The sequence below is a fragment of the Callithrix jacchus genome, chromosome 3 (assembly GCF_049354715.1).
Source record: "Callithrix jacchus isolate 240 chromosome 3, calJac240_pri, whole genome shotgun sequence".
NCBI lineage: Eukaryota > Metazoa > Chordata > Mammalia > Primates > Cebidae > Callithrix > Callithrix jacchus.
The window spans coordinates 13,262,436-13,276,897 of NC_133504.1; positions in this window are offsets into that span (position 1 = coordinate 13,262,436).

Below are 14,462 nucleotides of genomic sequence, written 5' to 3' on the forward strand. Positions count from 1 at the left end.
CTGTGGTTTAGAAAATTTTGGGTAGTCTATCAAAACTTGTATTAATGTCAGAATCTCAGTGCATGCAACATGCATATGGTTAAGGAAGAATTCATCAGCCAATTCCATTGAATCTGGTCATCCAAGGAAACAACTCTTGGATGTACTTTCAATACTTTGTACCAATTTCATATAGACAATCTGGTGTTTACCTATAGTAATCACCTATGAAGAAAGAAACATTCTTTTACTCTGTTTTAAGTAAACATTATGTTAATTATTAATTATTAGAACCAAATATGGACAGTGCAAAAGCTGTTAGTAATTTTCATATATCCACTCTGCTTTAATCTGAGAGCCCAAATGGCACAGCACGTTTACAATGAAATTCAGTACAAAATGATTAATAGTGTCATTGCTTTAAATTATTAGTGTATTTAAGTACCTGATTTATATTTATGTTATATCTTAATAAAATAGATTATATATGTAAGTTTAAAGAAATTAATCTCTCAAATATATTTTATAAGTTACACAAAATAATCAATAGTTTCATGTTATTGTATGCATTTTAAACTTTCTAGCATTATAAAGGAAACCAACTCAAATTCCTACCTTTGTACCCAGGTCAAACTAAGTATCAAATGTGGTAAAGGAATAACACAGAATGTTCCACGTAGCTTCTTGTGATGAAGTGTAAATGTTCTTAGCGGGGAGAAAACCCAGCAGTAACAGTCAAGAGGAAGTAGAAAAAAAATACCTGTCAAATGAAACAAAAGCTATGGCTAAAAATATTTTAAATGGTGAATTGAAAGGTATTATAGCTGTTGAATCAAGTATTCTCTCATAATTAAGATTTCTTTTTGGGAAACTTTAACTGGTGTTTTAAATACCAGTTATATACGACTTCGAGGAAGAACGCAATTCTGAGTGAATAACCAGGTTTTAAACTAAATGATGTTCCTTCTCTTTGGCAAACACAAACACAAACATTAAATGTTGATGATAACAATTGAAATTTCATGAAGAAATAGAATTCTAAACTTTTTCTTCTCTGAAACATTTCTATACACATACACAAAACTTGAAACATATTTTCTGAAGATGGATATAGTATTATTTATGTAATGAATAAATCTCTGATTTGACTTACTTTTCCTTGTCTTCATTGACTCAAGTTTATTTTTGAAACTAATATATTTAGAAGAGCCACATTAATGGATAGGATCCTTTGGCAACAAAATCTGAGATGCTTTCATTGTTCCCACCTATTGGTGCTTATGCCTTTTTATAATCCCCTTCCCTTGGGTGCAGGAAAGATACGATTTGCTTCTAACCACTAAAATATAGTAAAAGTACTGAGATGACACTCACATCATTATGCAACTTTGTAAGATCTACTATCTTTCTACCAGATTCGCTATCATGCTCTCCAGCTGGCTTGAAGAAGCAAGCCACCACATTGCTCACTGCTCACAGAGAGGACCACATGCGGAGGAACTGTGCATAGCCTCAGGAGCTGAGTGCAGCATCTATGTGACAGTCGGGAAAAATCTAGAGCTCTCAGTTCTACTACCGAGGTAAGGAAATAAATTTTGCCAACAACCTGACCAAGTTTGCAAGTGGATTCTTCTCCAGATAAAAGTGTGGCCAGGCTGATTCCAGAAAACACCCTTCTTAGACCCGGAGTAGAAGAATGAGATCAACCATGCTGAGATGTTTGTTCAACAGAAATAGATGAGAGAATCAAGATGCATGCTTTTTTTTAAGTCACTATGTTTGTGGTGTGTTTCACAGATAATTTATATAGCACACAAGCCTGTAATCCCAGCACTTTGGGAGGCCGAGGCGGGTGGATCACAAGGTCAAGAGATCGAGACCATCCTGGTCAACATGGTGAAACCCTGTCTCTACTAAAAAAATATACAAAAAATTAGCTGGGCATGGTGGCGCGTGCCTGTAATCCCAGCTACTCAGGAGGCTGAGGCAGGAGAATTGCCTGGACCCAGGAGGCGGAGGTTGCCGTGAGCCGAGATCGTGCCATTGCACTCCAGCCTGGGTAACAAGCGCGAAACTCCGTCTCAAAAAAAAAACAAAAACAAAAACAAACAAACAAAAAAAAACAAAAAAAAAAATTTATATAGCACTATTTTAAATCATAAAAATTTCTATTCTTAAAAAATGCATACTTATGAACAATTTTCCAAATTGCCAAGAAATTTGGAGAATGTGCTGTTTTTTATTAGAATTTTTTTCCCGAAAATGACTAGCAATCAATATTGAATTAACTAAAGTGTTTTAAAATTTAATTTTATATCTATAAGCTGGTTTCTAAAAATATTTAACATCTTAATTTGATTCAGATATCAGAAGCTGTTCTATGCAGCCAAAAACCTTTTTCGTTTAATTTACAGTTATGTGTTTACATATATATATAATATATATACAACTATATAGATACATATATATATATATAATTACAAGAGGCAATAATGAATACTGGAAAGGGAGTTAAATTTGTAAGTGTATATAAATATCAGCTACTCAAAACAACAACAGTAATGTTTTGTGGAGTTTCAAATGTATTGAGAGAGGAAGTAAGGCAGATGGCAAAAGCATCTGAAGGAGCAATGTGTTCTGGAGTTCCCATGTAGATTTACTACATAAATCTTTGTATTATACTGAAAAAAAAATTTAAGAATATGTAATGTAATCTGTAACATAATAAAATTATTAAAATGAAAGAATATCACATTATTAAATAGAAATATGAAATAATTAAAGTCTTTATTAGTTAAAAAGTAAACAACATAGAATGTAGGATCTTAAGAGTCAAATGGAAAACACATAATAACATTATAGGTAAAAACTCAATGATTTCAATTATTTATATGGAATATGTGCTAAATTCTCAAATTTAGGCCCTAATATTGCAGAGCTGGATTGTATTCTAAACCTAAATCTCTCAAGAGTTATGTTGCAAAGATAAAAGACAAAAAAGGGTTGAAAGAAAACTTAGAAAATAATATAGCATGGAAAGGCTAAAAAAATGAGACTTAAGAGCAAAAAGCATTACTAAATATAAAAATTTCCTCATAATGAGTTATCATTATTCTGTAGTCTCAAACTTTTATGTGCTTAATAACATAGCTATTATATATATATAGCAAAAATTAATCAGATTGATGGGGAAAAAGAATTTACAATATTAAAAAATACTTTGACACACTTCCTCTAGTAGCTGATAGAAGGAACGGAAAAGTGAGCAAAGAATCATTTTCTTTTATTTTTCATAGATATATGACAGTTATACATATTCTCAGGGTATGTGTAACATTTTCATATGTATATGAAATGCGGAAATGATAAAGTCAGGGCAATTGCGTTATCCACTACCTCAAACATTTATCTTTTCTTCCTGTTGGAAACATTACAGATATTTTCTTCTAGCTATTTTGAGATATGTAATAAATTATTATTTTATCCTTTAAATATTTTTATTATGCTTTAAGTTCTGAGGTACATATGCAGATCATGCAGGATTGTAACATAGGTATACACATGCCATGGTGGTTTGCTGCATCCATTCCCCCAACATCTACATTAGGTATTTCTCCTAATGTTATCCCACCCTAATCGGCCCACCTCCTGCTATCCCTCCCCTAGCTCTCCACCCACCAACAGGCCCTGGTGTCTGATGTTCCCCTTCCTGTGTCCATGTGTTCTCATTGTTCAGCACCCACTTATGAGTGAAAACTGTAATTTCCCTGCTGTACTATTGAGTACCAGTACTTAATCTTTTCATCTAACTGTATCTTTGACCCTTGATCACCTTCTTCTCATCCTCCTTCCCACCCCTTCTCAGCCTCTTTAATTAAAATATAATTTAAATTATTTTCATTCCTATAGAAAGAACCTGGTATCACAAAACAGTAAAAATCACATTTTTTTCAGTTGCCGTGAAACATTTGCCAAATTTTATAGCTTAGTCAAAGGAAATCCTCAAAATGTTTAAAATATTTAAATGTTTTTATTTCTCTAATATATGATAACTGGAACATTCTTAAGTGTGAAAACATCAAACCATGTATCTGAGAAAATCCCAAAATTCAAAAGAGAATCAATGGACATTAGAAAATATTTAGCTGAATACTAAACATATCAATTCTTGCAGGGTATAAATAAAGCATAGTTGGAATAAAATGTACTGGCTTAGATAAGCTTATCAAAAGAATATAAGCATCAAAAGAATATGAGTAACAAAAGATTTGAAATGTTTTCTAATTCAAATTAGGGGAAAAGGCAAATAAACGTAGTATGTAGAAAGATGTAATAAAGACATAGACAGAAATCTAAAAAATAAAAATATATAGTAGAAAAGTTACAAAGCCAAAAGTTGATTTTTTGAAAAGATTCATAAAATTCATAAATATCTCATATCACTTATCGATTAAAAAAGAAAACAAAAATAACTATATGCCAACATACAAAGTGGACATCATAACACTATTGATATCATCATCATCATAAAAGTATCTTGGCCAAGCGAGGTGGCTCACACCTGTAATCCAAGCTCTTTGGGAGGGCGAGGTGGGTGGATCACGAGGTCAAGAAATCGAGATCATCCTGGTCAACATGGTGAAACCCCGGCTCTACTAAAAATACAGAAAATTAGCTGGGCATGGTGGTGCGTGCCTGTAATCCCAGCTACTCAGGAGGCTGAGGCAGGAGAATTGCCTGAACCCAGGAGGTGGAGGTTGCAGTGAGCCAAGATTGCGCCATTGCACTCCAGCCTGGGTAACAAGAGCGAAACTCCGTCTCAATAAAATAAAATAAAAGTATCTCAATATATTTGACAATTAGGGTAAACATACTACAACTGAAAGAATAATAAAAGATTTGCATATTTATGTATTAAATAAATTTTAATGTATTATTAAACACCTTCACAAAAGGAAAATTACTAGTTCATATGACTCCCCCTCAAATTTGTCAAGACATTCAAGGAACAAGTAACATCAGTTGTATACAAAGTCTTCCAGACAAGGTCAAAACAGAAAATATTTACCAAGTCTTTTAATAAAGCTAGCATAATCTTGACATTAAAATAATAAATGCAAAAAATAGATGCAACAAAAGAACATAAATAAATCTAGAATTATGTACACAGATAATCTACCTCAGCTATTTGTAGGATGTTGTGTCATTTAGCATTTGATGTAGTAATATATCAATGCTTTAATATATTCTACCACAATAACAAAAAAGGAGAAGTATGACTCTTAAAAGATGGGGAACAATGCTTGTCTTTAATAGATGCAGAAAGAACATCTGATCAAATGTGTCAATCACTTATATTTTAAAATTCTTAGTATCTGTTATCTAATAAAAAACATGTATAAGAACTCCACTAAATACCATGCTCCATGGTGAATATTTAAAGCCTTGCCTCTAACATTTGGGAAAAGACAAGGATATTTTAAATCATACCTTTCTATTCAACATTGCACTTGACATTCTAGCCAAAACAAAATGTAGAATAAGTATTTTAAATGTGGTTATAATTTGGAAAGAAAAGAATAAAGATATTATTTGACTTTAAATAGATTATATTTAAAAATCTAGACGTAGGGTGGCATAAAAAACTTCAATCACATACAAAATAAAGAGCAATAAACATATAAAAAGATTATTAAATGTGTTTTTTATCTGGGTGATGCAAATTCATTCCATGAATTATTACAATTGTTATAATTATATATAATTGTGATAATCATACATATAATTATTGTAAATAATTGTAATCATTATACATATACAGAGAGAGAAAGAGAGAGAGAGGGCAGTGTTGAAATCAACAAGCTAACTCAAATGTATATGGAAATGCATACACCTAAAAAGAAACAAGATTGTATTATAGAAAAAGTACATCACTGAAAGATTTAGGATCTATTTTAATGCTATTTTAATTAATTTTTTTGTCTGAAAATTACATTAAATGACCAGAAAAATAGAGTCGTGAAATACTTCTACACAAATAGAGTCACTGGTTTATGGGAACAGTGACATTGCAGTTTAGATGGGAAAGATGAACTTTCAGCTAAAGTTGCTAATTCAATGGAATGTTCTAAAGTAATGCCTACTTGATATTATGCACAAAATTCTATTCTAAATTCATTCAAGTTTTTCTTGCCTTTTAAATTTGAATTCCAAAAAATGACAAACCTTAGAGGAGCATCTTTGTGATGTTAGTATAGGCAAAGATGTCTTGAAGAGGACCCAAAAGGATTAATACTGCAATAATATATTGATGAATTACATCATATTATAATTAAGAATTTATATTTTTCCCAAGATAGCTTTAAGAGAATGAAAGAGCAACCTGCAAATAGGCAATCCGAATAGTCATGTCTACTGAAAAAAACTGAATCAATAATGAATAACCTTCCAAAACAGAAAGACTGAGGCCCATGTGTTCACTAGTGAATTCTACCATGCATTTAAGAAAAAATTATACAAATTCTCTGTAATCTCTTCTAGAAGACAGAAGCAGAGAGAATACTTTCTAATTAATTATAAGAGAAGAGAGTTACCCTCATACAAAAATTAGACAAGGAGATTATAATGAAAGAAAACTACAAAACAATATCTTTCATGAACACAGATGCAAAAATTCTTAGGAAAAATAATAACAAATTGAAATGAATAATTTATAAAAAGAATTATGTACCAGAACTACATGGACTTCATCCCATGTAAGTAAGATTGGTTCAAAATACAAAACTAAAGTAATATAATCCATCACATCAATAAACATACAAAGAAAAATCACATGATTATATCAATAGCTGGAGAAAAGGCATTTGACAAAAAAGCAATACTTAATCCTGATTTTTTAAAGACACAAAACTCTCAGCAAATTAGAGTACTGGGAACCTTTTCAGTTTGATAGAGTATCTGCATAAAAACCTACAGCTAACATCAGGCTTAGTTTTTTAAAAACTAAGTTTTTCTGCTAAGATGAGATCAAAGACAAGAATGTCCCCTCTCTTGATTCCTTTTCAACATCATACTGAAAGTCCTATGTAGTAAGACACAAAAAGGAAATTACAACATAGAGATTGAGAAGGAAAAAATAAAACTTTGCTTGCAGATGACATGACTGTCTATGTAGAAGATCCAAATGAACTGACAAAAAACCTGGAGTCAGTAAGCATTTATAACAAGGTTGGAAGATACAAAGTTATTATACAAAAGTCAATTGCTTTCTTGACTTACTATACCAATAATCAACTGAAATTTAAAATTAAGAACACAATGCCATTTACACTAACATCTCAAAAGATGAAATACTTAAGTATAAATCTAACAAAATATATACAATATCCATGTGAGGAAAAACTACAAAACACTGGTGAAACAAATTAGAAAAGAACTCAATGAATGGAGAGATTTTATGTTCATGGATAAGAATATTCAGTATTGTTAAGATGTCAGTTCTTCTCAACTTTACTATAGACTCAATGTAATCCCAATCAAAATTTCAATGAAAATTATTTTGTGGATATGAAAAAATTAATTCTAAAGTTTATATGGAGAGTTGCAAGATCCCAAAATAACCAACACAATATTGATGCAGAAGAATAAAGTTAGAGGACTGACCCTACCCAACTTCAAACCTACTGTAAAGCTACAGTAATCAAGATAATGTGATACTGGTAAAAGAATACACAAACAGATTCATGGAACAGAATAGAGAATTCATGAAGAGACCTAATCAAATAAAGTCAACCGACTTTTTATAAAGAAGCAAAAACAGTTCAACGGAGAAAAGATAATCATTTCAAAAAATGGTGCTGGAACAGCCAACATCCACATGCAAAACTAAATGAATCTAGACATAGTTTTTACATCCTTTCCCAAAACGTAGTCAAAATAATCTAAATGTAAAATGTAAATCTTCTGGAAGATAATATAGGAGAAAATCTAGATAACTTTGGTTATGGTGATGACTTTTTAGATTCAACACTAAAGGTATGATCTATAAATAAAAAAATTGATAAGCTGGACTTCATGAAAATTAAAAATTTCTGCTCTATGCAAAACAATGTCAAGAGAGACGACAAGCCATGGAGAAGAAAATATTTGTCAAAGACATATTTGATAAAGGCCTGTTAACTGTAATATAAAAAAATAACTCTTAAAACCCAGCAATAAGAAAACAACCCAATTGAAGATGGGCAATAGACCCAAACACTTTACCAAAGAAAATACACAAATGGCAAATAAGCATGTAAAAAGATGTTTAATATCAGGTCATTGGGTAATTGCAAATTAAAATAACAATGAGATACCACTACACACCTATTAGAATGGTGAAAATCCAAAACACTGTCTTTTAGTGATTTCATATGTTTGTTGGCCACATGTATACTTTTTTATTGTATGTTAGGTTCTGAGGTACATGTGCAGATCACGCAGGATTGTAGCATAGGTATATACATGGCAAGGTGGTTTGCTGCCTCCATCCCCCGTCACCTATATCAGGCATTTCTCTCCATGTTCTCTCTCCCTAACCTCACCATCCCCCACCATCCCTCCCTTAGCCCCACCCAACAGACCCGTATGTGATGCTCCCCTCCCTGTTACCATGTGTTCTCATTGTTAAAAACCTGCCTATGAGTGAGAACATGCAGTGTTTGATTTTCTGTTCTTGTGTCGGTTTGCTGAGAATGACAGTTTCCAGATTCATCCATGTTCCTACAAAGGATACAAACTTGTTTTTTATAGCTGCATAGTATTCCATGGTGTATAGGTGCCACATTTTCTTCTCTAGTCTATCATCAGTGAGCATTTACATTGGTTTTAGGTCTTTGATATTGTAAAAAGTCCTACAATGAACATACATGTGCATGTGTCTTTATAATAGAATGATTTCTATTCCTTTGGATATATACCCAGTAATGCGATTGCTGGGTCAAATGGAATTTCTATTTCTAGGTCCCTGAAACTGTCTTCCACAATGGGTGAACTAATATATACTCCCAACAATAGTGTAAAAGTGTTCCTATTTCTCCACATCCTCCCCAGCATCTGTTGTCTGCAAACTTTTAATGATTGTCATTCTAACTGTCATGAGATGGTATCTCAATGTGGTTTTGATTTGCATTTCTCTAATGACCAGTGATGATGAGCATTTTTTCATGTTTCTTGGCCTCATAAATGTCTTTTTTTGAAAAGTGTCTGCTCATATTCTTTGCCCACTTTAGAATGGGTTTATTTTTTTCTTGTAAATCTGTTTTAGTTCTTTGTAGATTCTGGATATTAGCCCTTTGTCTGATGGGTAGATTGCAAAAATTTTTTCCCATTCTGTTGGTTGCCAGTTCACTCTAATGATTGTTTCTTTTGCTATGCAGAAGCTCTGGAGTTTAATTAGATTCCAATTATCTATTTTGGCTTTTGTTGCCAATGCTTTTGGTGTTTTAGTCATGAAGTCCTTGCCTGTGCCTATGTCCTGAATGGGTTTGCCTAGCTTTTCTTCTAGGGTTTTTATGATGTTAGGTTTTATGTTTAAGTCTTTAATCCATCTGGAGTTAATTTTAGTGTAAGATGTAAGGAAGGCATCCCGTTTCTGCTTTCTGCACATGGCTAGCCAGTTAACCCAACACCATTTATTAAACAGGGAATCCTTTTCCCATTGCTTGTTTTTGTCAGGTTTGTCAAAGATCAGATGGTTGTAGATGTGCGGCCTTGCCTCTGAGACCTCTTCTGTTCCATTGGTCTATATCTCTGTTTTGGTACAAGTACTCATGATGTTTTGATTACTATAGTTTTGTAGTATAGTTTGAAATCAGGTAATGTGATGCCTCCAGCTTTGTTCTTTTTGCTTAGGATTGTCTTGACTATGCAGGCTCTCTTTTGGTTCCATATGAAGTTTAAGGTGGCTTTTTCCAGTTCTATGAAGAGGGTAAATGGTAGCTTGATGGGGATAGCGTTGAATTTATAAATTACTTTGGGCAGTATGGCCATTTTCACCATATTGATTCTTCCTAACCATGAGCATGGAATGTTTTTCCATCTGTTTGTGTCCTCTCTTATTTCCTTGAGCAGTGGTTTGTAGTTATCCTTGAGGAGGTCCTTTACATCCTTTGTTAGTTGTATTGCTAGGTGTTTTATTTTCTTTGTGCCAATTGTGAATGTGAATTCACTCTTGATTTGGTTCTCTGTTAGTCTGTTATTGGTGTATAGGAATGCTTGTGATTTCTGCACATTGATTTTCTATCCTGAGACTTTGCTGAATTTGCTTATCAGTTTAGGAGATTTTGGGCAGAGACAACGGGGTCTTCTAAATATACAATCATGTCATCTGCAAATAGAGACAATTTGACTTCCCCCTTTCCTAATTGAATACACTTTATTTCTTTTTCTTGCCTGACTGCTCTGGCTAGAACTCCCAATACTATATTGAATAGGAATGGTGAGAGAGGGCATCCTTGTCTAGTGCCAGATTTCAAAGGAAATGCTTTCAGTTTTGCTCGTTCAGTATGATATTGCCTGTGGGTTTGTCATAAATAGCTTTTATTATTTTGAGATACGTTCATCAATACCTAGTTTATTGAGCACTTTTAGCATAAAGGACTGTAGAATTTTGTCGAGGGCCTTCTCTGCATCTATTGAGATAATCACGTGGTTTTTGTCTTTGGTTCTGTTTATGTGGTGAATTACATTTATAGACTTGTATATGGTGAACCATCTTTGCATTCCTGGGATAAAGTCTACTTGATCGTGATGGATAAAGTTTTTGCTGTGCAGTTGCAATCAGTTTGGCAGTATTTTATTGAAGATTTTTGCAACTATGTTCATCATGGATATTGGCCTGAAATTTTCTTTCTTTTTTTTTTTTTTTTTTGGTTGAGTCTTTGCTGGGTTTTTATATCAGGATGATATTGGTCTCATAAAATGATTTGGGAAAGATCCTCTTTTATTGTATTGTTTGGGATAGTTTCAGAAGGAGTGGTACCAGCTCCTCTTTATAGGTCTGGTAGAATTCAGCTGTGAACTCATCTTGACCTGGACTTTTTTTGGTTGGTAGGCTATTAGTTGCTGCCTCAACTTCAGCCCTTTTTATTGGTGTGTTCAGGGTTTCAACTTCTTCTTGGTTTAGTCTTGGGAGGGTGCAAGTGTCCAGGAATTTATCCATTTCTTCCAGGTTTACTGGTTTATGTGCATAGAGTTGTTTGTAATAATCTCTGATGGTAGTTTGTATCTGTGGAATTGGTGGTGATATCCCCTTTATCATTTTTTATAGCATCTATTTGATTCTTCTCTCTTTTCTTTATTATTAATATGGCTAGTGGTCTATTTTGTTGATCTTTTCAAAAAACCAGCTCCTGGATTTATTGATCTTTGAATTTTTTTGGGGGGGGTCTCTATCTTCTTCAGTTCTGCTATAATCTTAGTTATTTCCTGTCTTCAGCTAGCTTTTGAGTTTTTTTTATCTTGCTCCTCTAGCTCTTTCAATTTCGATGATAGGGTATCAATTTTAGATCATTACTCACTTCTCATATGAGCATTTATTGCTATAAATTTTTCTCTAGACACTGCTTTAAATGTGTCCCAGAAATTCTGGTACATTGTATCTTCATTCTCATTGGTTTCAAAGAACATCTTCATTTCTGCCTTCATTTTATTGTTTATCCAGTTGACATTCAGGAGCCAGTTGTTCAGTTTCCATGGAATTGTGTGGTTCTGAGTTAGTTTCTTAATCCTGAGTTCTAATTTGATTGCATTGTGATTGAGACACTGTGTGTTATGATTTCCGTTCTTTTGCATTTGCTGAGGAGTGATTTACTTCCAATTATGTGGTCAATTTTAGAGTAGGTGTGATGTAGTGCTGAAAGAATGTATATTCTGTGGATTTGGGGTGGAGAGTTCTGTAGATGTCTATTAGATCTGCTTGGTTCAGATCTGAGTTCAAGTCCTGGATATCCTTGTTAGTTATCTGTCTCCTTGATCTGTCTGATATTGACAGTGGAGTGTTAAAGTCTCCCAATATTATTGTGCGGGAGTCTAAGTCTCTTTGTAAGTCATTAAGAACTTGCTTTATGTATCTGGGTGTTACTGTATTGGGTACATATGTATTTAGAATAATTAGCTCTTCTTGTTGCATTGATCCTTTTACCATTATATAATGCCCTTCTTTGTCTCTTTTGATCTTTGTTGGTTTAAAGTCTATTTTATCAGAGACCAGGATTGCAACACCTGCTTTTTTTTTGCTCTCCATTTGCTTGGTAAATCTTCCTCCATCTTTTTATTTTGAGTCTATGTGTGTCCTTGCACATGATATGGTTTGCTGAATACAGCACACTAATGGATATTGACTTTTTATCCAATTTGCCAGTCTGTGTCTTTCGACTGGGGCATTTAGCTCATTTACATTTAAGGTTAATATTATGTGTCAACTTGATCCCACCATTTTAAAGCTATCTTATTGTTTTGCGCATTAGTTGACACAGTTTCTTCATTGTGTTATGGTCTTTACCATTTGATGTGTTTTTGGAGTGTCTGGCACTGGTTGTTCCTTTCCATGTTTAGTGCTTCATTCAGGAGCTCTTGTAAGGCAGGTCTGGTGGTCAAAATCTCTCAGCAGTTGCTTGTCCATAAAAGATTTTATTTCTCCTTCACTTATAAAGCTCAGTTTCACTGGATATGAAATTCTAGGTTGAAAGTTCTTTTCTTTAAGAATGTTGAATATTAGCCCCCTCTCTTCTGGCTTGTAGGGTTTCTGCTGAGAGATTCACTGTGAGTCTCTGGGCTTCTCTTTGTGGGTAACTCTATCTTTCTCTCTGGCTACCCTTAGCATTTTTTCCTTCATTTCAATCCTGGTGAATCTGATGATCATGTGCCTTGGGGTTGCCTTTCTTGAGAAATATCTTTGTGGTGTTCTCTGTATTTCCTGGACTTGAATATTGGCCTGCCTTGCTAGGTTGGGGAAGTTCTCCTGGATAACATCCTGAAGAGTGTTTTCCAGCTTGGATTCATTCTGTCCGTGACATTCAGGTACACCTATCAAACGTAGATTAGGTCTTTTCACATAATCCCATATTCCTTGGAGGCTTTGTTCATTTCTTTTCACTCTTTTTTCTCTAATCTTGCCTTCTTATTTTATTTTATTGAGTTGATCTTCAATCTCCAATATCCTCTCTTCTGCTTAGTCAATTCAGCTATTGAAACTTGTGTATGCTTCATAAATTTCTCATTCTGTGTTTTAGCTCCATCAAGTCATTTATCTTCTTCTCCAAGCTGTTTATTCTAGTTAGCATTTCATCTAACCTTTTTTCAAGGTTCTTAGTTTCTTTGCACTGGGTTAGAACATGTTCTTTTAGCTCAGAGAAGTTTGTTATTAGCAGCTTCTGAAGCCTGTTTCTGTCAATTCATCAGACTTTCTCCATCCAGCTATTGTTCCCTTGCTGGTGAAGAGTTGTGATCCCTTGAAGGAGGAGAAGTGTTCTGCTTTTTGGTGTTTTCATCCTTTTTGCACTGGTTTGTTCCCACCTTTGTGGATTTATACACCTGTGGTCTTTGTAGTTGCTGACTTTCAGATGGGGGTCTCTGAGCAGACGTCCTTTTTGTTGAAGTTGAAGCTATTTCTTTATGATTTTTAGTTTTCCTTCTAACAGTCAAGCCCCTCTGCTGCATGACTGCTGGAGGTCCACTCTAGACCCTGCTTGCCTGGGGATCACCTTCAGGGCCTGCAGAACAGTAAGGGTTGCTGCCAGTTTCTTCTTCTATTTTCTTTGTCCCAGAAGGGTACCTGCCAGATGTCAGTCTGAGTTCTCCTTTATGAGGTGGCTCTTTGTATTTACAGGGGTTGGGGAGCTACTTGAGGAGACAGAGACAGTCTGTCCCTTATCAGAGCTCAATTGCTGTGCTGGGAGCTCCATTTTTTTGTTCAGAGGTACTGGGCAGGCATGTTTAAGTCTGCTGCAGCGGAACTCATAACCACATCTGTTCCCAATTACTGTTTCCTAGGAAGGTGGGGCTTTATTTATTAGTTCCTGAAGTGCTGCTGCCTTTTTTCAGAGGTGCCCTTCCTAGCAAGGAGGTACCATGCTGTTTGCTTACTGTATCTTTATAGTATAATGAAGTTAAGTGGTATGACATCTCCAGCTTTGTTCTTTTTACTAAGGACTGCTTGGCTATTCAGGCACTTTTCTGACTCCAAATAAAGTTTAAAATATTTTCTTAAAATTATGTGGAGAATGACATTTGTAGTTTCATAGGAGTAACATTGAATATATGAATTCAGTGTTACATATGGCCACTTAATCATTATATATGGCAGTATGGCCATTTTCATGACATTAGTTCTTTCGATACACAAGCATGAAATGTTCTTCCATTCATTTTCATCATCTCTGACTTCTTTCAGCAGTGTCTTGTAGTTATCCTTGTAGAGACCCTTCCCATCTTTGTTAGCTGTA